Source organism: Cupressus sempervirens, chromosome 11 (assembly GCF_028749045.1).
Source record: "Cupressus sempervirens isolate cs-2001-9-10 chromosome 11, ASM2874904v1, whole genome shotgun sequence".
In the NCBI taxonomy this organism is placed as follows: domain Eukaryota; kingdom Viridiplantae; phylum Streptophyta; class Pinopsida; order Cupressales; family Cupressaceae; genus Cupressus; species Cupressus sempervirens.
In genome coordinates this window covers 283,511,437-283,521,600 of record NC_143128.1, presented here as the reverse complement: position 1 = coordinate 283,521,600, position 10,164 = coordinate 283,511,437, and positions in this window count along the sequence as shown.

Below are 10,164 nucleotides of genomic sequence, written 5' to 3'. Positions count from 1 at the left end.
CAAAGAAAATGTGGGAAAAGTTGGCACAAATCCATGGAGGAGACAAAAATGTGTTGAGAGCTAAAGTTAAAAGATTTATAGGCAAATTTTATGACATATGAATGAAAGAAGGTGAAATTGTGGCTAAATCAAGGAGGTTATGAATGTTATTATAGAGGAGATGGAGGCATCATATCTGATGAGAGTGTGATAACTAAGGTATTGAAGACTTTACTTCCTATTCATGTAATTAGAGTATCTACAATGCATGAACTAAGATATATACTTGGGATAGTCTAACTGGTAGACTCACTACATTTGAGTTGTCAAATTTTGATAATTATTCACTTGCTAGTATTGAATGTACTTTCTCAACTAAACCTTGATAGATAGAAAAGAAAGAAGAAGAGTAGGCATGTGGATAGTAATAGTGAATCAGATGATGATATTGATGATCTTAAAGTATTACTAGAAAGAAGGCTACCAAGAGGAAAAGGAAAATACAAAGGAAAACTCAATATTATATATTTTGCTTGTAACAAAGTTGGTCATATTTATGCAATATTTCCTACCAGAGTTGAGAAGGAAGAAATGAAGGATAGAAAATTACTGAGGAAGAAGAGAAAGAAGAGACAAATGGGGTAATAAAGACTACAAAGGAAAAGGTAAGAAATCCTATCACATTTTTGAAGAAGATGGTTCTAATAGTGATACTGATGAAAAATATGAGGAAGTTATTTATGTTGCAATGAAAGATGAATCTAGTGAAGATGAGAAAATTGCATTGATTTCACATTTGAACAAGAATGACAGATGGATAATTAATCATGGTTGTTCACATCATATGACTAGTGATACAAGTAAGTTTGAAAATCTAGAACATTATAATGGAAGTAGTGTCAAGTTGGGAAATGATGCACCATGTTATGTGAAAGGTAAATGATCAATTATATTGATCGATAAGAACAAATGTGATAATTCATTTTGGGTTGATGATTGAAAAATATAACTTGTTACGTGTGGCATAGTTGATTAGTTTAGGCTATTGAGTTGAATTTCAAAATAGAAAGAAAATATATATGATGATATTGGTGAACTAATTGGAAATGGTGATAAAAAAATAGGTAACTTATTCTATTTGCACAATTTGGAGATATTTAGTTGTGGCATAAGAGGCTATCTCCTGTGAACTTTAATAATTTGGTAAGAATTAGGAAGATGAAATGAGTAAGAGGATTACCAAGATTGAGAAAACCTAATAAGGTTTTGTGTAAACAATGTCAAATTGGAAAAATGACAAAGTCTAGTTTCAAGAGTAAGACTTGTTGTTCTGATGATATTTTGGAGTCAGTCCATACTGACTTATGTGTTTCTATTAGAGTGCAAAACTATTATGGTGAAAAATACTTCATTCTATTTGTTGATGAATTTTCTAGAATTATGACTACGATGTTTCTTAAATAAAAATATGATGCATTTCAAATATTTAAGTAGTAATTGGCTAGAATTGAGAAAGAAATAGGAAAGAGTCTAAAGTGCTTGAGATCAGATAGAGGAGGTGAATTCATATCATAGTCATTTAACTATTATATAATTTTATCACTAGAGAATCCATCTTGACATGGTCCACTCCTTCTAGATCAATACAACCAAGATCATCAAAAAATTGATTGAAGCATATCTTTTGTCTACTCCCTTTCTTTGTCCAAGGTTTCTTCTAATGAACTGTCAGACTCCCACTTATTATAGAAGTGTACTACATAATCTTAATCATCAAAGATATTTTCTTTAAGAGACTCACATTATCTAGCATGATCATCAGATGACTAATAAATTCAAGATCAAAATTTTCTTTGGAGCTATTTTCATAAGAATGAGTTCTACATAATATGTGTAAAGTATCAACCACCTTTTCATGCAAGAATATATCAAGAGACAAAGGAAATGATCAAGGAAAATATATCTTTGTATCACATATAGAAATACAAATAAGAGAGATACTACATTGAATAGATAAATGTAATACTTAAGGATAAGAAATACTTATCTGCACAACTTTGATACAAATTACTTCAATGAAGGTCCATTTACATCAACTTAGAAAATGTTTTCTCAGATTGTTCAAGAAACATCTCCCCTTTGAATAATCTCCCTACTAAGGATGGCTTAAATTGAAAACTCTACTAGTGTCTCTTCTCTGACATCTTCCCTTAAGGGTGGTTCAAATAAGAATGGAACATTGGTTATTATTCCCCCTATAATGTTCAATTCCCACTTATTTCATTGCTTAGAGAGATTATTCCAAAGTTGATTAAAGAAGAAGCTAGATGGGGTACATGGTCACACAAGCTTGTTGACATCCATAAAAAATGGTATTTCTCCTTCTAAATCTCAAGCTTCTATGTATTTTCACATCCTCCCAATAGTGATCATATAATAAAATTTTCACAAATAAAGAAGAAGTCATGGTCAACAAATTTCCTGCTAGGAACTCAATGTCTATGCAAGATTTTCTTTGACTCTATTTTCGCTTGCAATATTAATGGTGCAAGAATTAAGATTTTATAAATCTCATAAATGATTAAAATATTTCATACTCCTTTAATATTATAATTGTTATAAATATTCTCATTCACTGCGAATGGTTGAAGTCACAACAAATACCCCAGTAATAACATGTTTTCTCATTAAATTCAAATAGATGAGTCATACTTTGTTAAAATCTCATCCTTTCATATACCAATGCATAAAAATATATACAAATATTTTGGTTCATGGTTATCCCAATATATCTCAATGATCATAAATATCATTATGAATGATGATCAATTTTATGAATACAAACACTAAGTTCCTCATGATATTGTTTGTGTTTACTACAAATAACATACGAGAATAAGCACTTCAACTTCATATATTTAATTTCTAAGGTATTGATAGGTTCATCAATTAATATATATGGGTTTTCCAATTATCAACTCCAAAGCTTTATGAAATCAATCAAACTTAAATAGGATTTCTATGGTTTTAAGTCCATGACTTAATAAAATTGGCATTAAAAGAATTGTTTCAATTCTGCTCAATCTATGTATACCTGTAAGAATTTATTTCTCACTTATATAATATATTTATATCTAATGTAGGAGCATCCTGGGTGAAGGTTCATTTTAGAGATATAAGCCTACCATAAAAATCTCATTGCTCAAGCATAAGTATCAGAGAAGTTATTGCAAATTTTCAGTGGAAAATTTTGTAGAAAAATCTTTAGGCTCAACATTGGAGGCCTAAGAGTGCCTAGATGAGGTCCAAAAACTTAACAAATGGGTGCTAACACTATTCCAAGCTTGTAGATGAGGAGCTAGGGTTTCCTAAAAGTGGTTATAATAGCCAATCAAAGCAACGATTTGAGAGTTATGGCCTTCTGAAGTTGGACTACCAAAAATATCTAATATAATTGTCAAAGATGTATTTGGCTGACTCTATATGTATTGTTAGGGTTTGTCAGCCATAGGTATAAGTTTCAATGTCTAGAACCTTCCCAGGTGGCATAAAATTGCCTATTTAAGAAAGGCCCAAACATTGTCTAGGACAGCTCTAGGTGTAGTTCGTAGCATTGACTTGCAGATTACTATAATGAAGGCATCCATGTGGGTTAGCATATTATAATTGTGAATTCTATAATTCCACATTTGTGGTGCAAATAAGAAGTCCATATTCTATTCTTGCATTTGATATTGTTTCTTTATTTTTGTTATGTGTTTATGGTATTAAGAGGTGCACTCTTTATCAAGTAGTATCAGAGGTAAAGTTCTTGAGTGTGTGTTCAAATTGTTGACTGTGAGGTAGTTCACACCAAGACCATTGTTTGGGATGAATTTGTAGATAGATCACTGATTGCGAGGAAGTTTGTACTAGGATTTCAATGGAAGTGAAAAAAAAATGCCTCTACAAAGAGATCGTGGTGGAAGATCTATAGGTGTTACACTTGAGGGTTTTAGAGCCCTCCAAAGATAGACAAAAGCATTGGAAGAACAAATGCATAGAGGAATGAATCTTCCTGTAAGAGATGGAAGAAAGGATGAGGATGAAGTAGAAGAAAATGTTGAAGTAGAGGTAGTTCTAAACCCAAAGGAAGAGAGGCCTTTTAGGGCCATCTCTAAGATTGGAAAAAGACCTAAGTTTGAGGTTCCTACATTTTTAAGAAATCTTAACCTAGAGGAGTTGATCGATTAGGTCAATGAACTAGAGGAGTACTTTGAGTATGAAGATATTGAGGATCTAGATGGGGTCAAGTTTGTGAAGGCAAAACTAAAGAGACATGAAAAGATCTAGTAGTAGGAGGTTTAGTTGGAGTGAAATAGAAAGTGAAAGGAAAAAATCACCAGATGGGATGAAATGATAGCTAAACTAAAGTGACAATTCATTCCTATGGATTATGCTTGATCTATTGAAGAAGATGCAAGGAATGAAGCAAGCGAGAAAATCTATTCAAGAGTATACCAAAGAATTCTACTAAGTTCTCATTAGAACTGATAATACAAAAGTTGATAAGGAGAAAGTTGATCATTATAATTATCTTAATGGTTTAAAGCCAAGAATTTAGGATGAGCTGAGTCTAGTTTGAATGAATAGTATTGAGGAGGCATACTAGTTTTCCCTAAGAGTTGAGGAAAAACTAAGTAAGAATTTTGACAACAAGAATAGTGGAAGAGGTCATGGTGGAAGATCTGGTAGACAATCTTATGGAGGCCATAATGATGATTAGAAGAACAAGGATGAGGCTAGAAGTATCAGTTAGAACTAGAGGAGAAACAATTCCAATCATTTCAATGATCAAAATAATGGAGATTAGAGAGGAAGAGGAAGAGGAAAAGGATCTGGAAGAGGAGGCTTTCGTGGGAAATGTTTTGATTGTAGAGAAGGACATAGAGCATTTGAATGTTCCCAATGTGAAGGATGGACAAATCAAAGAACAAGAGGCCAGGCTAGAGTTTCACATGTTGATGAAGATGCCAGATCCTCACATTCTGAAGATGCTTAAAGAGGAGAAGTCCTAGTTAATAGAAGAGTCCTGATGAGTGCTGAAAATGAACTTGATCAAAGAAAGAGCTTGTTTTGCACAAGGTGTAGATATGGAGACAAGTGTTGTGGTGTGATCATTGATGGTAGAAGTACTAACAATATAGCATCAGAAATGATGGTCACCAAGTTAAGGATGAAGAGACAGAAACACCCATGTCCATACTGTATTGCTTGGGTGCAAGATTACCACAAGGTCATGGTTAATGAGTAGTGCTTAGTGAAGTTCAAGATTGGAAGCTACCAGGATGAGGTACTTTGTGATATCATACCTATGGATATATGTCATATGTTTCTAGGTAGGTTGTGGCAATTTAACAAGCATATTGTACATGATGGTGAGCAAATACCTACACTCTAACCAAGGATGGAGTGAAACATAAGTTGAAGCCATTGAAGGATAAAGAAGAAAAGGTATGTAGTGCTACCAAAATATGTTTTGTTGATGGAAAAGAGTTTCTCAAATGTATGAAGCGTGAGCATATGTGTTTTTCTATAATTCCAAAAGATAGTAGAGAAGAAGTAGAGGAGGTACCTAAAAAAGTTGCAAATATGTTGGGAGAGAATTTTAATATTGTATCAAATAATGTACCTAATGGATTACCCCCAATGAGGAAGATTAGTCACCAGATGGATTTGGTTCCAGGAGCTAGTTTTCCAAACAAGGTAGCACACAAAATGACACCAATAGAAAGTGAAGAGTTGAATAGGCAAGTTCATGAGTTGTTGTAGAAAGGGTTGATTCAAGAGAGTCTAAGTCCATGTGTTGTACCAGCCATATTAACACCAAAGAAGAATGGAAAATGGAGGATGTGTATAGATTCTTGTGCTATGAACAAGATCACAATCAAGTATATATTTCCATTGCCAATAATGGATGATATTATAGACTGTTTGAGTGAAGCTAAGTATTTCACAAAGATAGATCTCAAGAGTGGATACCATTAGATTCATATTACAGAAGGTGATGAGTGGAAGACTGCTTTCAAGATAAAAGGACTATACAAGTGGTTAGTCATACCTTTTGGGCTAACCAATACAGCAAGCACTTTCACGAGGTTCATGAATGAGGTACTAAAGGAGTTTCTAGGTAAGTTTGTCATTGTTTACCTAGATGATATTTTGATCTTTATTAATACATTGAAAGAGAATTTGATCCATATTTGCAAGGTGTTTGATAGGTTGAGGGAAGAAAAGTTGTTGATAAACTTGAAGAAGTGTAGTTTTGTAAAGGAGTTGGTGTACCTAGGATTTGTAGTGTCAAAAAAAGGTCTAAAAATGCACCCACAGAAAGTGAAGGCCATCCTTGAAAGGCCTACTCCAAGGAGTGTGACAAAGGTAAGATCTTTTCATGGACTAGCTAGTTTTTACAAGAAGTTCATAAAAGGTTTTAGTAGTATTGGTGGACCCTTGACTAAAACAATCAGAGGGGGTAGAAAAAAATTGAAGTGGATTGTGGGAGTAGATAAGAGTTTTAATCTATTGAAATAGAAAGTTACTAAGTAGACTATTTTAGAACTTTTATAATTTTAACAAGGTATTTCAAGTAGACTGTGATGCTAGTGGTACTGTAATAGGAGTTGTTTTGAGGCAAGTGTTGAATGTAATTGTCTAATCGTGTGTTGTCTTTCATGTTACACAAATGTCATATCAGTTGCCAGTTAGTGCTTACTAAGCTCATTTGGTTAGCAAGATAGTTTTCCTTATCTACTGAGCATTCCTAAAGTTTACTTTGCAAAGATAGTGTCTACCAAGCTCACTCAGGCATTGAAGGAAATTATGGTAGAAAATAGTGTTAACTGAGTTCTCATGGTTAACAAAGGAAAGTTGGATAGAGTTAGTGCTAACTAAGTTCACTCAGTTACCAAAGGATTTTTGTAAGTTCACAATGTTAATTGAGCTTTTGTTGGTTAACATAGGAAATTGTCTCAGAACCAGTGTTTACCAAGCAGGGTCAGCCAATAAAGCATTTTGTTGTTTTGACATGAGAAGATTAATTATTTTAAGTATTAGTTTTAGCTGACTATGGCAATAATCAGTGGTCATTCTAATTTGTATTAAGCCAATTTGACAATTTTGAAGGTATAAATAAAAGCTCAAGTTGAGATTTCTAGTGTGTGTGCAAGTATGTTGATTAAATTAAGAAGGAAAGAGTGAGAGAAAACTTGAAGGATAAGCAGGTATCCTTGAGGAGAAAAAAAGTAATATTCGATTAGGAAGGATCAAGTTTAATTAGAAAAGAGATCTAGATTCAGCAATTCAATTCCATCACTATCAGTTCATTTCATTTTTACCCTCTAACCATTGTAGTAGTGATCTAAAATCTCTTAACAGAGTTGGTTTAACAGCTAGTTGTAAATCCTCTAAAAAGGTGGAAATTCTATTGAATTGTTTTAAGACCTCTTGCAAGGCCACTCCTAACAGCGTGATTAAATCCTCTAACAACATCACACCTAATAGTGTGTTTTGTAACCTTTAACAGGGTTGGCTCCTAACAGGGCTCACTTCAGAAGAGTGAAAAATAGTAACTAGTTACTTTGGTGGTTTTTTGCATATTGGGTTTCCACATTAAATCTTGGTGTCTCATGTGTTGATGTTATTTCTCTTATGCTTGCAAATTAATTACTATTAATGTTTTAAGATCTACTAAAAGTAATTCACACTCTACATTTACCAAGTTACAACATTTTTTGTGTGTTTACCGAGTAATAGCAGCAATCAATTTTTTGAATCTAGAGTTTATTGTTGACATCTAAGGGATCTGGACCGTACAAGATAGTGAATAGGCATGATTCTAAAAATTTTTATGAAGTGGAGTTGCCTATTAAATTGAATATTTCACCAATATTTCATATTTTATATTTGATAGAGTATTATGAAGGAGGTGATGGAGATGAAGTTGTAGAAGCACAATGGAGTATTCCAGCAACTAGTTTGGCTATAAAGGAGATTGAGGAGATACTAGACAATCGTATTGGTAAAAGTACAAGGAAAAAAACTTATGAGGAATACCTAGTCAAATGGATAGGGAGGCCAGTAGAGGATTCATCATGGCTTATAAGGGAGGAGGTTAACCATCTTGGTTTTCCTCTGAACACCTAAGATATGACAAAGTCACTTCTCAAATTACCCCAAGTGTCTGATGTAGGAGCATCCTAGGTGAAGGTTCATTTTGGAGTTGTATTCCTACCATAAAAATCTCATTGCTCAAGCATAAGTATCAGAGAAGTTATTATGGATTTTTGGTGGAAAAATTTACAAACAAATCTTCAGGCTCACTATTGGATGCCTTAGAGTGCTTGGATGAGGTCCAAAATAATCGACAAAAGGGCACTAGTGTTATTTTGATCCTATAGATCAGGAGCTGACAATTTTGAAAAGTGGTTATAATAGCCAATCAGAGCAATGGTTCGAGAGTTATGGCCTTCCAAAGTTAGGCTACTTGAAATATCTAAAATAATTGTCAAAGACGTATTTGGCTAACTCTATATGTATTGTTAGTGTTTGTCAATCCTAGATATTAAGTTTGAATGTCTAGAACATTCTTGAGTAGCATAAAATTGCCTATTTAAGAAAGAATTGAACATTATCTAGGACAACTCTAGGTATAGTTTGCAACATTGTCTTGTAGATTACTGTAATGAAGGTTAGCATATTGTACTTGTGAATTCTATAATTCTGCATTTGTGGAACAAATAAGAAGTCCATATTTTGTTCTTGCATTTTTTGTTATTTTTTTGTTTCTATTATGTGTTTATGGTATTAAGGGAAGCACCCTTCATCAATATCTATGATATGTCTCACTATTTTATATGTATTATTTCCTACTCAGGATATATCCCTCTATTATTGATTTATTCAATTATATTCCTCTAAAGATCTATGGATTTTCTAAACTAATCCCTTCAAGCTATTCTCCCAAGCTTTGTAACAAGATTTATATTCATGTATTATCAATCTAAATTCTTGACCATGTATTTAATCTAATCAATTAATGGTTTTGAATGTGATTATCTTGTCTGAAGGCTATGGTTTTACATATCTTCTTTCATCTTGGTGTCTTTGGCATAGATTTCTACTTGCTCAGCTTATTATTTGTGACACTTGGTCATTATTTTATGCTCACAAGAAAACATGAGATGGATACACATATATTTGAAGTTCATATGCCTCATGACAATGAAACAAAACTAAGCCAATTCTATAGAAGAAGTAATAGTGTCCAATGACTTTCAAATGGTGGTTGTTGTTATAGTTCATTCCTAGATACAATTATTGATCTTTCTATGTAGACATCACAAGAGTAAACATCTCATATAATTCAACATGATGTTTGGTTTTGAGTGTGTGTTGATGAATATGTAGGTCTCCTCAGAACTAGATATTGTTGATATTATAGATGCTTCAATATTAAGATCTCTATTCCTACATTGTTCCCAATCTAGTAGCATTATAATCACCCTTCTTAAGGTATGGGTTCTTTGCATAATAAGTGTTGATTCTATGTCTGCATCTATCTATTATAATTGAAGATGTCACAATATTAATAGGTCTAGGAGTTGCTTGCTTTGAAACCATGTGAAAAATCTAGTATTTAGATATGTTGTAACTTGTAATACTACTTGTATATTTTTTATGTGTTTTTCAAGATACCTTCTTAATGCATATGTATAATGTTGGTCTTAGAATGGTTTTGACAATTGAGTGTCAACACACTTGTCCATTTTTCATATAGGAGCTGAGTACACTATACAAGTTGAGCCATAGTATGTGTTGAGCCAGAATTCCAACAGGTGCTGAGTGACTTCAAGTGTCGAGCATTATAAAAATGCCAAGCATTATATAGGTGTCGAGTCACAATTGATGCCGAGCAAGTCAAAATGATTCATGTGCCAAGTGAGCCATAATTATACATGTATTGAGAAAGATAGAATTTAATAGGTGTCGAGCAAACTAAGATCAAACATATGTCAAGCATTGGTAATCCAATATGTGCTGACTAACACAGAATCAACATATGAGTTTTTGCCTTCAAAAACTTAGATGTCAAATATTTTTTGAGCCAACATAGAAGGATTTTGAAGGAGAATAAGGATAGGAATGAAT